Source organism: Crocuta crocuta, unplaced genomic scaffold, assembly GCF_008692635.1.
Source record: "Crocuta crocuta isolate KB4526 unplaced genomic scaffold, BGI_CrCroc_1.0 scaffold757, whole genome shotgun sequence".
In the NCBI taxonomy this organism is placed as follows: domain Eukaryota; kingdom Metazoa; phylum Chordata; class Mammalia; order Carnivora; family Hyaenidae; genus Crocuta; species Crocuta crocuta.
Genome location: NW_027532830.1, coordinates 582646 through 599489, shown reverse-complemented (window position 1 = coordinate 599489; position 16844 = coordinate 582646). Strand labels below are relative to the sequence as shown.

Below are 16844 nucleotides of genomic sequence, written 5' to 3'. Positions count from 1 at the left end.
TAGGTAGTTAAGGAAAAAATAAAAGTTTTTCTTGAGTCTGCTGGATCTTGATTGCCTTTAGCTCAAAACAACTGGCATGCCAAAGTGGCACATTTGGGGGTCATATTTTGCTCCCTCTCACTTCCTACTCATTCTCTGGATTAGATGAGGTGTCACTTCCCCCACAAAGCCCCCATCTCCCCCCCTCCTGGTTTAGATTGTACCCTGTCACAGACTCCCCTAGCAACTTCTCACTTGCTTTTTCATCCCACATTATATTATAATTACCTTTTGTTTATCTGTAGCATGCCCCCCAACCCAGATCAAACTCCCACGGCAGACTTGTTCTCAGACATATGCCTGGTACCTAGCACAGCACCCCCGACAGACAGGGCAATAAATATATGAAGAATGCCTTGATGAGCCACTTTATCATAATTGACACACTTTTTATCTGCTGCAAGGAAACTAGAAAACGTGCATCTTTCATGGTTTAGATTATGTGCATCCTCAGCAGTTCTCTAAGCTACACAGGGTGGCCGCACCCTACATGGAACCTCCATTATGACTTCTGCTCCTCTTACAGCACTTTAACACATCGCAGAAATTGATCGAACTTCATAATTCATTAATACAAATGAATAAATACTTCATTGAAGATTTCATGGGGAGGAAGGGAAGAAGGTCTATATTCTCACAGCACAGGAAAACTGACTTTAAAATCCCCTGGATAGGGGCACCTGGCTGGCTCAGTCGGAAGAGCATGTGACTCTTGCCCCTGGGGACATGAGTTCAAGCCCCGCGTTGGGTATAGAGATTACTCAAATAAATTTAAGAAACTTCAAAAAAATACAATAAAATTCCCTGGATACTTTTTTATTCTTTCCCATGAAGTTCTCTAGCACAGGCAGCTTCTTCTCTCCTCGCTGCCACCTCTGCAGCCTTGGCAGACCCCTGGACAAGCCCCTCTCCTCACCCAGCCCTTCCTCAGCATCCCTTCATTTCCATTTTCAGGTAGGAAAGAGTCACTATAATTTGCATCTGTCCCATCACCACCCAGTCCAACACATATGCACTTCACCTTGGAATTCACCCTATAGGAAGCTCAACTATACATAAAGCTAAGTATGTTTTCCCTCAAGCCTACTTTTGGATTGCAAGTTTATACAGGGTAGAGATCATGTCCAGGCCAATTCCATATCTAAACTACCTCTCAGCCTCAACTCTGAGAGACTGACTAAAAAATCTTTCATTTGATTCTGAGGGTTCTGTGACAATCATCTGTCAACTCAGAAATGGGAAGGGACAGGGATTTGAGCAGACACTTTTAATTTTTTTATTATTTTTTAACGTTTATTTTTGAGACAGATGGCTCCAGTGGGGGAGGGGCAGAGAAAGAGGGGGACAGAGGATCTGATGTGGGCTCCACGCTGGCAGCAGAGAGCCCGACATGGGCTCAAACTCACGAACCGAGAGATCATGACCTGAGCCGAAGTTGGACACGACACTTAACCGAGTGAGCCACCCAGGTGCCCCAGAAACTGCCTTTAAATCTGTTTTGAGCATCTTGAAATACCTCCTACCAGGTGGACATAAAATACTACAAATACTAATCGTCTCAGTGAAGTTCCACCAGAGAAGCAGAACCTCTAAAAGCTACATGTATTAGGAGATTTATTGCAAGGAATTACCTGTGCAATTGTGCGGGCTGGTTGAGCATGCCTGATATCCCTAAGGCAGGCAGGGAGTCAGAAAGAAAAATCTATGGTGGGCTGAAACTCACAGGACAGGCTGGAGCTGTCATCCACAGGAAGAGACCCTGCTTCCCTTCCAGGGAAGCCTCAGCCCTGCTTTTAAGGCCTTCGACATGATTCAGTCAGGCCCACCCAAGTGATCCAGCAGAATCTCCATTACTTAAAGCCACCAGATTAGGGGCATTAACTAGATCTGCATGATACCTTCACAGAAATACCTAGGGACGCCTGGGTGACTCAGTCGGTTAAGTGTAGACTCCTGATCTCAGCTCAGGTTGTGATCTCACAGTCTGTGAATTCAAGCCCCATGTCCAGCTCTGTGCTGGCAGTGAATAGCCTGCTTGGGATTCTCTCTCTCTCTGCCCCTCCCTAAGTTGTGTGAGTGCATATTCTCTCTCTCTCTCTCTCTCTCTCTCCCTCTCTCTCTCTCTCTCCCCCCCTCTCTCAACAATAAATAAATAAACTTTAAAAGAGAGAGAGAGAGAAAGACCTGGATCAATGTTTGTTTGTTTCTTTATTTGTTAAGTAATGTCCCAACCTGGGACTCAAACTCACAACCCCAAGAGCAAGAGTCGCCAGGCGCCCTTAGAAAGATCTAGATCAACATTTGCATAATGGGAGACTAGAGCCTAGCCAAGTTGACACATCAAAGAAGCCATCGCATCCTAACAAAAATGAGAAGAAGGAGCACTCTGGGAGTATTCCATGTAAACATTCCACATACGTTATTTCCTTTCCTAGTCACAACCACCTAATGTGATATTACTATCTCCATTTTACGCAAACTCTTCAAGTGATCATTTGTTAAAATGCCATTATAAGGCTGCGTCTTGTACTTCAATTCATTTTACAGTTATTAGCCAAGTGTTTTATATTAGTACAGAGAGGAACACAAATGACAGAGAGGAAATCCCACTCCCAGCATCTAGCAGGGTGGACCCAAGGAAGGGCTCTGGGCAGGTACCTCAATGTAACTCCTCCTTATAAAAGTGCTCTTGCAGGGATTTCAGAGGCAGAGAATTAGTGCAGAGACTTCGACCGCCATTTTCAGGAGCTGCAATATTGACATTTGGGGCCTGAGAACCCTTTGTTGGAGGGCTGTCCTGTGTAAGGGTAGGATGTTTAACACTATCCCTGGCCGGTACCCACTAGATGTCAGTAGCACCCCCCCACCCCTCCAACTGTGACAACCAAAAATGTCTCCAAACATTGCCAAATGTCTCTGGAGATGGGGGGAGGGGAGTGGGAGCAGGTGGCAGGCGCAGCAAAATCCAGTTGAGAACCACTGGTGTAGACCAAAAGTGCACACAGAGGACTCCTGTCAAGAAAGGGGTCGATTCCAAACAGAGGGCAGTAGTCTCTTTCCAGGAGAGCAGTCACCCTTTTGGAATCCAATGCTCTCTTTCTCACCCTCAGTCAGCCCTCCCCTTTGCCTAGATAATATCCATTTATCCCTCACATTCCCTGAGCTCCTCACGTGTGGGAAGTGTCTCCACGGGCTCTCTCTCTCTCTCTCTCTGAGGCATTCACTGCTTGGTCTCCTGGCCTTTGCCCCCACTAGACATATTCCTCCCCAGCACCAGCTGTCTTACCCAGGACTCCCAATTGTCTACGTTTATCACATATCACAGTGCCTAAGACTCACGCTCAACTCATGCTCTCTTTTTACATAATGCCAACTTCTATATGTTACTGATTGTTTACCCTGTGCCAGGCACAGGGCAACTCCTTCTTAATTGTAAAGAAAGAAAGAAAGGGGTCATTGTAAACGAGGAACAAATGAATGAATATTGACTGGGAAATGTAGCGGAAGCTGCACGTTATCCACCATGGTCAGAACTGTACGAATTATGTCAATACTAAGAACATTCCTAAATACAATGTAAGGCCTAACAATTCTCAAAGAATGTGTACCATCCTGCGAGATTGTGATTGATAATTAATGTACAGTTTGGTCTTTGTCTATGCCTCCTCGCTCACAGTCCCAAAACACTTGGAATTTCCTGAGCAAGAGCAGTGGGACCATCTTTTGTTATAATATTTTGTCTTTGGTCCCCAGTTCTTGAAATCCCTTCAGAGCCATAAAGGTAAATGGGTGTCTTGTGATTCACAACAAACCCCTTTCCACCATGACTGAGGGGACTTTGGGAACTCAGGACGGGGGTGATTACCAGGAGAGCCAATCTGCAATGATTAGGACTCTTATTCTCCCCTGCTGATTGGCTGACTCAATCACCAATGGCCAATCATTTGGCTGTGGAATGAAGCCTCCATAACCCCCCCACCCCAAAAAGGACAAGGTCCAAAATGGACAAGGTCCAATGAACTTGCAGGTTGGTGAACCTGAATGCTCCCATGTGCCTTCGTGTGGGGCCCCAAACTCCATAAGGACAGAGACCCTCCTACATATGTCTTCCCCTGGCTGTTCATTTGCATCCTTATATCCTTCGTAATAAACTGAAAATCTAGTAAGTACATGGTCTTCTGAGTCCCACGAGCTACCTTAGCAAAATAATCAAACCCAAGGAGGGGATCAAATGCACAGGTGACAACCTGGACCTGAGACTGGCATCTGGAGTGAACAACTGAGCCTTTGACCTGGGGGATCTGACATTATCTCCAGGTAGATAATTCCAGAATTGAGTTGAATTGTAGGACGCCCAGCTGATATCTGAGAATTGCTTAGTGGTTTGGTGGGGGCCGGGGGGGAAACACACATTGTAATTGTCTCCAGAATTGGATCTATGACATACATTTTATATTAAAACATCAGTGAACATGATGTAATGATATAAGGGGCCATTTCATGTATTTCCCTCTTGAAGGCTCATTATTAGGAATATCAATTACATTTCATTGATGAGAGTCACTCAATATTCAGTCTTTGTTGACAGAATACCATTTAAACAGCCTCTTCTGAGGCAAAGACATGGCTTCAACACAAACTTAGTCACTTTGATCCCTTGAACCGTAGCAAGAGAGTCACCAAATTTTCCATCCCCCAAGAGTCTGTTCCTAAGGGCCCAAAGAGACATTTTTATTTGGTACTTAGCCTGGGTTTTACACAAGGGACTAGAATGTTTTATTTGAGCCAGATCCATCAAAACTAATAAGGACTTTGCACTTTATGGTTCTTCTTCTTTATCATGGGCTATTATCGGTGGCGACCTCTGAGTTCTCCCCTTCCGAGAGCTGCCCCGGGGCTCGGCCACATAACTCGGGCATAACTGCCTCCCGGTCTTGCAACAGGCCCTCATTTCTGTGCAGATGGCCGTGCTGAGAATCAATTCATCGGATGGCTCCAAAGAGCTCAATACAATTAAGGATATGCACACTGGAAAAGCCCCAAGCCCAGAGAGTTCACCCGGCACTCTCTGTTCTGGCCATCCAAAATTGGCTCAGCCCTGTTCCTCCGGTGGCATGAGGGGTGACCTAGAAGGAGAAGGACAGGCATGCTCTTGTTCTGGAGTCAGTGGCCATTTTGAAATTGCAGAAGGAGAGCAGATGGAGAAGTAACCTCAAATGAATATTCATAAGAAGAAAATCAATTATCCACCGTCTGTGCCACCTGCCCCATCAACCCAACTTAGCACACAGCTGTGAGAGGCAGGGGGGCATAGATGCAAACCACAGGCTTCACCTTGAAGGCATTCACAGAGTCCAAGGGTCCAATGCCAAACCTGGAATTTTGGCACACCTGGCCTGAAAAGACGGAATATTTTGTGTTTGTGACCTTTACGATAGGAACCAAAGCCATAGAAAGATGGCAAGGTGTGATGGAAAGAGCAAAGCATTCCAAGTCAGACTAGCTTGGGCTCAAATCCCGGCATTGACCCTTCTTAAGTCCTACCCCTTTGTTCTGATTATACTGGACTGATTACCCAGACTCAGTCTCACTGTCCTCACCTGCACAACAAGGAAAGACACCAACCTGAGTCCAGAGAGGGGAGATAGGGTGGAGGGACTGAGAGAGAGAACAAACGGGAAGCATCCAGGCATGGCAATAATGAACAACTCTTAGTACGGGCTGCCCCAAGGGCATCATCACTTAGGGGAGAGACTGGATTTACAAGCATCAAAACCGTTAAAACTGATTGTCTAGTGATGGATGAAGACATGTGATTCCTAGAAGTTCATGACCCCACCATAGGACTTCTTAGGGACCCATGGCATATTGAAGGGATTTGATACTCATATAAAATGTTTCTTGACTACTTTCAGTTATTTTAAGTAATAACAGCCTCCTTACATAGATCCTTCATTCCCGCAACCAGAGCTATTACAAGAAGAAGGCCACCAGGATTTACTCAGCATTTGAAAATATAAAGTACTTCAAAATTATAAACTGTGCTTTCAAAACATTTTACAAAATAGCAGAAATGAATGGAACCAGAGAGCCAAAGTCAAGGGCAGGGACTCCCATTTGTTCAAGGGTCCCTTCCTGGGCTCGGGGTGTGTAGCCCCACACTCACACCCCTGCCTCCTCCCCCCTTTCCCAGTGAGAGACAAAGAATGGTCTCCATCCCACCAAGTTGGTGTTCCCTGGAAATTTCCTATTCCTAACCCTCTCACGAAGCCATTGCAGAGCAGACTCAGGCTTCCTTCAATGAAAACTCCAGCTTTCAGTATAATTCCCTTAATGTGGAAAGCGGGGGCTGGAGAGAGTGGCAGGTAAAAGTTGGGGGTGGGGTTCCTATGAAGACAATTTCTATTCTTGGCTATTTTTTTTTCACTTGTCTTTTGTTTCCCAGTTTGTTGATCTGAGTGTGTGTTTGCAAAAGCAGGCAGTGGAAGGAAGAGAAAGAGTTTGTATGATTGATCACTACACCAGATAAATGCCCCAACCTCTTGACTCAACGGTGCCAAGAGAGAACTGAATTACTCTCATTCAGGGCTACAGAGCAGTCTCCCTTCGCCAAACCATAATGGAGAGCAAGTCATTGGAGGACCCTGGACCCCTCCCTTCTTGCCTCTCAAACAGCCAGGTGGCCACTGCCTCGCTATTCCTCCAGGTAGGAACAGGTCACCAACAACCCAGAGCCCTCTGTCACTTGGAATTCTGCTGTGACCCCAGCATGTCTCACCCTCCTCACAGGGAGTGGGAGAAAAGCCTGAATCAATGTGACACGCAGGATTCGCCCTCTCCCAGCCTGTCCACGACAGTCACACATCCACGGAGGGCTGTGGCTGCCCCTCAGCTCCCCCCAGACAGAAGCAGCAGCTTAGAAGCCCAAAGGCAGCAAACAGGAGACCCATCGTCCAATCTCTCACCGCCTCTCCCAGCCAGAGGCAGGGAAGCCTTCCCTGACTCCTGGAACTCACAAAACCCCACACTTGAGGCTGGGAACAAAATGCCGAGGTCCCCTCCAACCAAAGCCATGCAGGCATGCTGGAAAGGGTGGGGGCCACCTGGAAGGAAGGGGATGGAAAGAGGAGAAGAAAAAGGCTGCTTCCTAAAGCCCTGCTGTTGCAGATCAAACCCCTGGGAGCGTCTTCCCTCCATCCTCCTCTTCCAGAGCCTGACTTCTGACGGCTTTGAGAAGGACCCAGAAGGAAAACCCTAACTCCCTTCTGCACTCAGCTCTCTAGAAGCCCTCTCTTTGTCTTGCCGCCCTGAAGCCACACAGCATGGCCACTGGGCCTCACCCATGACCTATAGTCCCCCCTCATCCCTGCTTCTCTCTCTGGGTTCCTCGGGACCCAGGACCCCACCTTTCTCCCAGCTCTTGCTCAGAGGTCCCTATGCCCATTGGGTCTGCTCAGCCGGTGTGTCTCTCAACCTTCCTCGCCCCCCAGTCCAGTCTGCCAGAAACACCTGCCTGGTCCTCCTCGTTCTGCAGAGGCCTTGGTGAAGTCTCTATCTGGAGTGCAAGAAGGAACCCAAGAGGCCACTGAGCTGGCATGTGTCCCCATCACCCCCTGCTTCACTTCCATGACATTTCCCTGCTGTTATTATTCCCCAGAAACCCGGACAACGGTCACTGGGAGTGATTGAGACCAATAGGAAAAAGCAGGCAGGGTCCCCTTGGGTCCTGTTCTGGGGCTGCCTGGGCCCTGGTGCAGTGCACAGAGCTACTCGGTGACCTGCGGGCTCAGCCCAGTGTTTATCAGCAGAGCCCGGCCTGGCCGGAGTGTCCGTGAGAGCCTAGACAATTACATAAGGAGAAGATGAATGTGCGCCCCCACCATGTGTAGTGTGGGGGTCAGTGAGTCACTGTGTCCAGCTTTAAATCTATGAGGTGTGACATCCTGGTGGACATGGAGATCTCCTTTATTCTCTTTTTGATAGCAACTCTGGACACACGACAGCCTGGGTCACTGTACGTATTCGGGCCCTGACAGCTCCGTGGAATGCCTTTACCCACACGGGGGGGGAGTCTCCATGGCAGGCTCTCGCTCCTGAAGCTGGGACAGAGCGGCCATTCAGGCCCCAGCAGGCAGGCCATCCAACCACAGCTACGAAAGGGCCCATCTGTCGGCCCTAAGGTTCAGGAAGAAGTAAGGATCCCGCCATCCCTCCACGCCACCCAGTGAAGTTTGTGAATGATGGTAAGGTGGTTAAAGATTAAGGATCAGCTTCACACGCTGTTGCCAGCTTCATGAAAGCCTGGCCTGGGAGAGAGACCTCATCATCTCTTCCCCGACGGTCACTCCTGGAGAAGAGATGGGGGACGAGATGCCCGTGGTTCTCTCCCTCACGTCATCCGATTGTCCATATCAAGACTCAGCAGGTCTACCTCACTGAAGGTCTTTGATTGCGCTCTTCCTCACCCCTGTGCCCTTGAACTGTGCTCTTTCTTTCTCCTCTCTCCCTCCTGCTCTGCTTCTCGGAGCAGGGAGGGAAGTCAGGAAGGATGCTCATCACCCCTGAACGTGTTCTGTCGCCCCTCTCACTGGAGCTAACCCTCTAGGACGGACCACATAAAGGAAACCATTCTAAACCGTGCTGTGAGGCTGGGCTTGCTGGCAACACCCCTTTGTTAACACCAGGTGCGCCCAGGCATCGGACATGCCCATAAGCAGAGGCACCTCCCATGCGAGGCATCAGAGTACGGGTGACCACAGATCAGGGGAGCAGGATGCTTCCTCCGACATTTTTGCCCTACTGGCTTCTGTTGGCGACCTGTTCTTTAACAGAACTTGGGGACATGTTCCATAGCCCATAGAGTTTCAGCAGATGTGAAAGGGGGCAACTTGCTGAAAAAAATTACTTGAGGGGCACCTGGGCAGCTCAGCAGGGTTGAGCATCCTGCTCAACTTCAGCTCAAGCCATGATCTCACAGTTGGTGGGTTTGAGGCCCGGATCAGGCTCACTACTGTCAGTGCGGAGCCCGCTTAAGATCCTCTGTACCCCTCTCTCTGCCCCTCCCCCGCCTGTGCCCTCCCAAAAATAAATAAATATTTTAAAAACTAGGTAAAAAAAGAATTATTTGAAATGGGAAGGCCGTTATAAAGGCAGTGGGCCTCTGTTGATCCATCTAAACATCCCTGCCCTCTGGGCGGAGAGAAGCTGCCTCTTCTTCACAATAATCCCTAGGTGTGTGGTGCCTGGCCACTCTCAGACCTTTCTCTCTGCGGAGATGGATTCCTCCAAGGTGGAAGATCTTGACTGTCTCCATGGGGAAGAAAAAACAAGCCAAAGGGGCACCTGGGTGGCTCAGTCGGCTAAGTGTCGAATCTTGATTTCAGCTCAGGTCATGATCTCACAGTGGGTCTTGAAATTGAGCCCCCTGTTAGGTTCCAAGATGAGTCTGGAGTCTGCTTGGGATTCTCTCTCTCTCCCTCTCTCTCTATGCCCCTCCCCCACTCATGTGCTTGTGCTCTCTCTGTCTCTCTCTCTCTGTCTCTCTTTCTCTCTCTCTCAAAATAAAGAAATAAACATTAAAAAAAAAACTTAAAAGAAAAAGCAAGCCAAACTTGGACCTGGACAAACCCTCAACTAAGTCCTTCACTGTTTCTATATCTCCTGCCTCCTTGGTTAAAAAGGAGAGAAGCGTTATGAAAAGTGACAATGTGAAAAAAGAATGCCTTCCAGAGTGGCACAGCCCACATTTCAAAACCTGGCTCCACCATCCGCTGGCTGTGTCACTTTGTAAAGGGTGAATGGTTAGCCACTTTTTAGATTTTTTCTGATTTATATACCAATTTACTCTTTTTTCCCCCAATTTACTCTTAATAGGGAGTTTTGAGCCAATTTGTAGCTATAGAGAAATCTTCAGCCGTCTTATCAACTTTGCACACCCCTGTAAAGGAAACAGGCTAAGGACTCCCATGCCCAGTCGGCAGAGTGAGAAACAACCAGTGGGGGCAGTTCAGCCAGAGTACAAACCACCATGGGTCCGTAGGTGAGCCCCAGCAGTGCATTCTGGGATCGCCACTACTTGCACGCATCCTCCACAGGTCCGGGCATGTTGTGACAGAAGCCAGCCCTACTCAAAAGTGAATTTCATTTTGCAGAGAAAGGGTGTAATAGTCAGACTCGGTCTCTTCAAACTATCTGTCAGGTATGGAAGAGCCACTGTAGACACTTGGGTCCCATAAACGCTCTGCCTGGAGACCTGTCGAATAGCTTTACACTTTAGTTTGTGGCTTAGATTCAAGGATAGTTTATCCCCTCGTGCAGACGAGAATGTCAGACAGCTCACCTTCACCCCTGTCCCCTGAATCCGTGGGCACACTTAATCCCACCAAGTCAAATGCAAAGTTGCAATCGTATCATCGGGGGAGGGGGAGATGAACTGGAGAAAAGAAAAACTTTGAAAGTAAGGATTAATGTTGCCAGGTTGCAATCTCGAAATCCTCCGCTCCCCACACTCCACCCGCCGCCCCAGCTGCCTCCAGCTGCGCTCCTCCTTGCTTCATAATATCCCTGTGTGTGGCCAGTGCCCGGCTCCGAGGAGGCACGCGCTCTTCTCTGGAGAATACACAATACACAGCCGTCTGTTGAGCACTTAGGCTCCGCGTGGGGACCTCATCCTCATGCTAGCTCGACGCCATAGGCAGTCTTCCCACTTAACAAATGATAACATCAAGACTCAGGAAGGTTGGGGGCATGTGGGTGGCTCAGTGCTGAAGCGCCCGACTTCAGCTCAGGTCAGAATCTCCCAGTTTGTGAGTTCAAGCCCCACATCGGGCTCTGTGCTGACAGCTCAGAGCCTGGAGCCCGGTTTGGATCCTGTGTCTCCCTCTCTCTGCTCCTCCCCCACTCATGCTCTGTCTGTCTTTCTCAAAGAATGAATAAACATTTAAAAAAAAAAATTTAAGACTCGTTAAAACATACCCAAGGATGCTCTCACAGCATCTAAATCACAGACAAGGCTAGCAAGGGAGAAGGAAGCGGACCCCCAACCTCCTGACATTAAAGTTCAGGGTGATTGAGTCAAAGATTCAGATCTTTGAGTCGTTGTGGAAAAACGGAGCGCGGCTCTTACTGTAACCTTGCAACAATAATCACCCTCACTCAGCAGTGCTTCCTATTGGCCAGGCATCAGTCTACATAGTTTACATATGTTACATATCTAATCCTCACAACACCGCAGTTGACAAGGTATATGAGTCTTGTCCCCCATTTTACAGAGGAGGAAACTAAGGTATATAAAGGTCAAATGCCTCTTCCAAAATTTAAGAGCCAGGGTTCAAATCCTGACAAGACAGCCTTGCGGCAGAGCCCGCACCAACTCTAAGCCATCAGTTGTCACCACGGGCCTTGCTTGTGAGTTCACAGCAATGGGACTCCTTTCCCGGTAGCCTGCCAACTCCTTCAGGGTAGAAATCACTTCTACTCAGCTTGTGTATATGCGTGTGTATAAACACACACACACACATACACACACACACACACACACACACACACACCATAACCACAAGACAGGGCACATAACAAGTATTTCATGAATCCTTAATGTCTCACGTGAATTAACTGCCCTCATTTTTCTCTTATTTTGTTCCCATCTTACAGGTGGGAAACCATCTATTATGTTTGTCCCATTTTAGAGGAAAGAGGCTACCTCGCCCCTGCAAATAGGTTTCAGGACTCAACAAAAAATAAAAAGCAAGTTCGCTTGGAATAAAATGCGGGAAGTTGTATCTGAGAATAAGGTCTTCCTAACCAAAGAGTTCAAACACTCAGGAGGAAGTTTAGGGGGAAAACTGGGGAAATCGATTTGAGGCCATCCCACCAATGATTGCCAACAAATTGCCTGCTGAAAGCCAAAGTCCAAGGAGCTTCTCTCCTGCAAGGTTTTGACAAGAACCTGTTTCAACCGTGATGCCACTAGAACCACATGCAAAACATTAAAAATACACGGATGCCCAGGTCCCGCCCCTGAGGCTGATTTCTCTCAGTCCAGGGTGGGCTCCAGCACATCAGTATCTTTTAAAAGCTCTCAAGTGGTTCTAACACTTAGTCAGAGCTGAGCCCCGACACACTGCACTCAGAGAAGGAAGGCTTTGTCAGGAGAGAAACTGAAAGAATGTTCCAAAACCGCAGCCCAGAGAACTGAGCCTCACCTGGGAGTGGGGTGTTGCATTCTTAATAAGTCTCTCAGGGCACCTTTGCAAGCAGAAGGCGTGTTGGTGGGGGGGGTGGCATCCTGGGCACTGAGAAGGCAGAGAGGTAAGTCTACGGTAGGGAGAAGGCAGCGGCAGGTGAAGACTGTCCGAAAATCAGCCGCTGACCAGCTACGAGGTCAACCAGGCCGTCAGCGGCTGCCCCGCAGGAAGGCTCGTGCTCCCGGCCACACTCCGGTGTGCCCGGTGACAGCATCCCCACAGCGGGAATGCCAGGGCACACTACAAGACAGCGACAACGTCTGCAGTATTCATCACTGGCCCCCCCCGTGTCCACCTGGCACATTGGTGGCTCTTGATGAACATTTGTCAAATGAGTCAAGAAACTGGAACGACTTGCAGGCGAGGATGGTCAACGAATTCTCAGAACGTCCACAGGAGGAGAAGAACTCAGACACGGAGGCCACGGATACTCTCAAAACACTAGTGACGACTCATTTCAAATAACAAGCATTTCGTCAGAGCAATGAAGAGCTAACCGCACTCTGCATTTTATTCATGGTGACCAGGATTATATAAAATGGTTGTATTCACAATCCAACCTAAGCTTCAGAGTAATGTAAAAAGGCGCCTGGGTGGCTCAGTCGGGTAAGCAGCTGACTTGGGCTCAGGTCATGATCCTGAGGTTCATGAGTTTGAGCCCTGCGTCGGGCTCTGTGCTGACAGCTCAGAGCCTGGAGCCTGCTTCGGATTCTGTGTCTCCCTCTCTCTCTCTGCCCCTTCCCTGCTTGCATTCTCTCTCTCAAAATTAAATAAATAAACAAACATTTTTAAAAAATTAAGGCAGGGGTGCCTGGGTGGCTTAGTCAGTTGAGCGTCCGACTTTGGCTCAGGTCATGATCTCACAGTTCGTGGGCTCGAGCCCTGCGTCAGGCTCTGTGCTGACAGCTAGCTCAGAGCCTGGAGGTGTTTCAGATTCTGTGTCTCCCTCTCTCTCTGACCCTCCCCTGTTCATGCTGTGTGTGTCTCTCTCTCTCAGAAATAAATAAAATTTATTTATTTCTGTTTTAAAAACATTAAAAAAAAGTTTAAGGCACAAACTAGTACATGTTAATTTGAATTTTACAGATGAGGGAATTGCAGTCTATAAAGCAATTCTGCCAAGGTCAAATAGTGGGGTAAGTGGTGGCGCTGCCTGATACAGAGTCTGTGCCCTCCCCACTCCACTGCCTCCTGGGTTTGCTGGATAAGGGGCTCATAGTCGCAGGGAGAGTTGGGAGAAAGAGACACATACATTTACACACTAGATCCTCTGCCCACCCTCCACCCCCAGGTACAGGGAGTAGAAGGCAACAAGATGACCTTGTGGTGATTTGAGGGAGCGACTAGTAAGTCCTACCAGCCCCCCTAGATTTCGGAGATCAAGATGAGGTCGCTGAGCTCATCCAGTTGATTCTCTCTCTCTAGGGAACCCCAAGAGCCATTCCAAGGATGAGGGAACCAAGTCCTAAGCAAGAGTCTGGGGAGAAGTGTCCCCCACCTTGCTCAGGTCGGCCACTTCTCCACAGGAAGAATCAACACCGCTTGACGCCACTTGATACTGGATCCTTGGAGCACACCTCTTGTAATCGGTCCAATCCAGCTCCACCCAGATCTTACGTGTATTTCAAGAACTAACTCATTCCCCACTTTGTCCGTGGAGACGGACCACTCAAGTGTCTCTCCCACAAGCAAACATTTCATCTCTTCTTACTGGGCATTTGTGATGCCAGATCATACTCATTAACCTCTGTCCATGTTTGTCTTCCTCTCACACTGTGCTGCTCCCCGAGGGCAGGCACCATGGCCCACATGTCCTTGCCTTGCTCAAGGTTACCTGGGATAGCACTCCTTGCAGGAAAGATGCTTAAATAAATATGTGTTGATGAAGGCATAAACTTCGCTAGGGCAACGCACTGGAAAGTGCTCAGATCTGAGCTTTAAACCCAAGTACATTTTCAAGCTGCCTAATTAGAGACAAGGTCATCCTTGAAGACACCTCTAAACAGGTATGTTTCAGGTACTTACTAGGTAAGTGCATATAACGCACCGAATAAGTGCACTTGAAATGTAGTGTGCTCTTAGTAAATGCTGGTTCTCTCTCCCAAACCACCCTACCTGAAACCGATGACACCAAACGGCCTGCTAGGGTACAGGCTGAGTTGACAAATGTCCTTTGCATTCCAAAGCTCAGAGATCCTGCTTCGGGAGGCTCAAGCCTTGGGCAACAGATGAAAACACAAGGTGATCTCTGACTCTGACAGTCCTGAAATGAGGTTTGGGAGACAGTGAGATGCTAACAAACTGGAAATCAGAATTATTTCAAGAACCACTTCCAACCCAAAGGTTTGACCTCAGAGGGTCCTGGAGACTGTCTACCACTTTGTCACCGCAGAAAGGTGAGTGTTCGACCCTGAAGCATCACCAACCCAGACAGCCCTGGTTTAACACCCCAGTGTTAGAGGTCTGGCCTGTTCTAAACCAAATGGGAGGAGACAGGGGCTCACTCGGTCGGGCCCGGACCAGCAGGCTCACATCCCCTTTACGTGTTGGCAAATTCCTTAATTGGCCATGAGGAGGCCACCCTGTATCACCCATTGAGTCCATGGCTTTTTATAACATGACCAATGTGTGCAGCTCACGATAAAAACAAGCTCTGCATCTATGTGAAGGGGGGTATGTGTGTGTCTACATGTCCTTGGAAGGATCATTAATGACTGAACAAGAACTCATTGCATATTCTTTCCAGAGCAGCCTTGGGACACTTTCTAATCTGAGGGAAAAGGCAGAAACTCTGCTTCTCTTATGGGGCAGGTGAGTTTTCTCCCCACCTGTCAGACGACCGTCCACAGTGACTGCCCTTCATTCCCTCAGATGTACCCTGCGTGTGGTAATTCTTGCCTCGCAGGTGGCAGCACGTGCCCGCTGCCACATCCATGGGCACCCCCCGGTCCCCTCCCCACTCTTGGGTAGAGACCAAGTCTAGGTGGCCACAAGCAAAAATGAAAAAGAGCTGAAAGTGCTGCAAACGGCATTTGCCCATGTCCCTTTGAAGTCCCTCCTTCGGTGTAACACTGCCACGACATCACATGGGGCTGTCTGACCCCTTCATGTGTGAGTGCCCTCAGTTTCCAGCCGCCGTGAGTTCATTTGGAGCAGTTTTTGCAAGCTCCCTGCCTCTTTTATCCCTGTTTTACAGCTGAAGCACAATGACATGTCCAAGGTCAAAGAGCTCGTCCCTGGCAGAGCTGGGATGCAAGACTCATTGGGCCCAAAGCCATCCTTTGGCCCCTGTTTTGCTCCGCCCCTTTTTAAAGCAGACTTGCTCCCCTGCGACTCCATGGGCACCGGCTACCAGAGTCGGGAGACCCTGGGGGGCTCAGTCGGTTAAGCGTCTGACTTCGGCTCAGGTCATGATCTCTCGGTTCCTGAGATCGAGCCCCATGTCGGGCTCTGTGCTGACAGCTCAGAGCCTGGAGTCTGCTTCTAATTCTGCGTCTCCCTCTCTCTCTGCCCCTCCCCCACTTGCACTCTGTGTGTGTCTCTCTCAAAAACAAACATTTTAAAAAAATAAGAAAAGAAAACAGATGCTTGTGAACTTGCATAGGATCCAGTGAGTCCAAATCCAACCCCATCTAGTGAGTGAGAGAGCCCCAAGGAGACTGCTCCGGGCCCCCTGAGCAGATCGATGGCCCCGGCACCATGGCAACACTCAAACAGCGCCCCCCCTTCCCCTCCCCGCCACTGCCTCCTGTGATCGGCTCACCTAGGTAACGATGGTGAGCCCCGTCCCAACAGGTGAACACTGGGGCCGGGAAAGGTGGCTGTTCCTTTGGGACCAGGGCCCTCCTCCTTCGCAAAGAGCCAACCAGACAACGAAGAGGGTGTCCACGTGACTACTGCGCATTTACACGACAGTCATCCCACAGGAGCATCGGTGCAGACCCCAGACCCCTGAGCCCATAGGCTCTCATGGTCTCCTGAGGCCAGGCCTGCTGCGTGCCTTCATTTAATTGTGTATTTTTATCGTTTGATCTGTCGCCGGATGCCTGTGGGCAGTTAATGCCCTTCTCCATCAGCTCGAGCAAAAAAACATACCTGCCACGGCAGTGTTGGCTTCACTGGGCTGCTGACTTATTTTAAGAACTAAATCTTTCCTGTTACTATATTTTTCACTCCGGGGTGTGCGCGCTCCAGCACTGACATTAGCAACGGACGTCCAGGGCCGAGCTCGCCTCGGCAGTGAGAGCGGAGCGCCACCTAGCGCCCACTCGCTCCACCGCAGCCCAAATCAATCACCGCGGTAACCTTGACAGCGTTCTGCGCCCTTCCGGAGACTTTTTACACGCATTCTCCGCTCCTCACGTATCAGAGCTGGCCTAGCGGCGTGAGACTTAGCTTAGTTTTTAAAGGTAAGTAAGTTAAGACACAAGGCTCCAGAGAGAAAGCTGAGTAAGTTTTCCACTTGCCAGCTCGATGTCGCACTTTCCAACTTTGGCGGCTGTCATTTATAAATGATGAGCTCATGCGAGAGGACACCTGGTGTAACTCCCAGGTGCCCAG

General features: G+C 49.1%; 1 long non-coding RNA gene across 1 annotated transcript in view; it reads right to left on the bottom strand.

Annotated features, from left to right (window-relative positions):
• The window catches only part of LOC144216034 (uncharacterized), a 17723-nt gene extending 1243 nt beyond the window's left edge, over positions 1-16480 (bottom strand). Inside the window, exons 1-2 of the long non-coding RNA XR_013330547.1 lie at positions 16048-16480; positions 14400-14547 (exon numbers count right to left, since the gene is read on the bottom strand). This is a non-coding gene — a long non-coding RNA (uncharacterized LOC144216034). The remainder of the gene's footprint in view (positions 1-14399; positions 14548-16047) is intronic.
• Positions 16481-16844: the final 364 nt, after the last annotated feature.